The sequence below is a fragment of the Corvus brachyrhynchos genome, unplaced genomic scaffold (genome assembly GCF_000691975.1).
Source record: "Corvus brachyrhynchos isolate BGI_N302 unplaced genomic scaffold, ASM69197v1 scaffold130, whole genome shotgun sequence".
NCBI classification, from domain to species: Eukaryota; Metazoa; Chordata; class Aves; order Passeriformes; family Corvidae; genus Corvus; species Corvus brachyrhynchos.
In genome coordinates, this window is record NW_008236193.1 from 1461624 (window position 1) to 1463382 (window position 1759).

Below are 1759 nucleotides of genomic sequence, written 5' to 3' on the forward strand. Positions count from 1 at the left end.
TTTACCGCTTGGCATGAAAAACGATGGAATTGAGGGAAGATTTTCCTGCTGGCAATGAAAACTGTTCCCACAGAAAAGGACGGCAAAGCTGGGCAGGAGGCTGAGGTATTTCGTTTGTGATTTGAATTGTTTTTAGAAAGATTTGTGTAACGATCAAAATTCAGGTAGGATAACGACAAAAAACCAACCAACCAAACCAACCAACCCTAATTTTAGACTGGAGTTGCCGAAAACCTCAAATCAGATACTTGACAGCAAATTCCACTTCTGGAATCGTTTAGAGCCAGACCAGCTGGTAGGTTTTAGGAGGTAAAGGCGGTGGGATAAGAGTAAAGTCAGGTGTCAGGGCTTGAGGTGAGTGTTTCTAGAACAGACCGGTGTTAATTTGCAGTCCGACAGCTGAATTTTAGCTCGCCAGATTGGAAAATGCATCTTTATCTACATCAGTTCATCATCATCTAAAGGTAATTCCTTTTTTGAAAGTGTAATACGGAGTTTAGTGAGATAGGTTTTGTCAAAGTCAGATGGAAGGTGTGTGTGAGAGAACACACGTGGTGAAGTTTGTCCTCAGAAGGAACCAACCTCTCTGTCAGCCAGCAATGGGAACTGGGGTGAAGCGTGAGACTCAGCTGGTGATTGATGAATCTACAAGCTCAGGTTTATCAAGATAGCCATGAGGCTTGAAAATGCAGGGGAATTCTTTCTGTATTTCTGTTTAAAAAAAAAAAAAAAAGGACAAAGCTTTTTTTAACCCTGGGGTTGTACACTGGAAGATAACAGACTTTGTGAGATGCTTGTGTTCAGAGCAGCAAAGAAGCTGCCAAAATTGAAAAGTGCATCTTATGTTAAGCCAAAAGAGCTTTTGACTGAGAATCAAAGCTGCTGAGGGTTATTAGCTGTTAAAATCAGTTGAAATTCGTGTATAATATTAATTTTCTTAATCTAATTCCCATCTCATGTCAGAGTTATGTTAAGGAGATAAAGCAGAGAGTAGAGACTTTGCAGCTTGACAGCTGCTTCCAGGCAGGAAGGAGAGTAAATACCTGCAATGAAAAATTATTATTGCCCTGTCCTTTTGTTATAGTCTACCAAAATCCACAGAAATGGTTTTATTTTTGGTGTCTGTCACACCAGTAACTACGAGAGACTTGGCTTCTCTGTTCACATGTGGCAAAGATTGGGTTCCTTCTGCCAACCTTCCATCTTTTGCTTAAGGATTAAGGAACTAATTCTGTATTTCAGCTCCAATCAAAATAAAAACTCTTCTCAGTTGATGTCTTTTTCCCATGTTGTTGGACAGTGTCTGGAGAGACCCTGCATTGCCAAAAGAGAGACCGGTGGTGCTTGAGGATGTCTAAACTATCTGCTCTTGCCTCCCGAGTCTGTTTGGGGACACCGACCTGTCTGAACTCCAAAGCCCCGAGGTTGTGTACTCATGCAGGCATCATCACAGGCTTAAAAGTTCAGTTTCCTGGTATATGCTTTTTTGGTGAAATAGAGCTAAAGAAGGTTTCTTTTTAAAACTTCTCCTCATGACGGAATCCTTTTCTTCACTTCATGAGGTCCAGATTGATGGAGCACATTTTTATTGGGTTTTTGAACACCACTTACAGTTTCTGATGTCCTTTTGAGTGCAGAACTTAAATTATGTCTGATCTGAAGGAGAGCATGAGCTCTGGAAAATCAATATCTTGACAACAGCTCATCTTTTATAAACCTGGCAGTGTCTAGTAAACACAAAAATAACGAAATCCGGCAT

The 1759-nt window shown here is 40.6% G+C and overlaps 1 protein-coding gene across 4 annotated transcripts in view; it reads left to right on the top strand.

The window, feature by feature from the left end:
- The window catches only part of LOC103620637 (ceramide synthase 4), a 44690-nt gene that overhangs the window by 3695 nt on the left and 39236 nt on the right, over positions 1-1759 (top strand). Inside the window, exon 1 of one of the 4 annotated variants that reach the window (XM_008639299.2) lies at positions 27-105. The exons of 1 other annotated variant lie outside the window; for it this stretch is intronic. The gene's annotated coding sequence lies outside the window, so the exon portion shown is untranslated. 2 more of the 4 variants (XM_017739625.1, XM_017739629.1) reach the window with 2 other exon arrangements.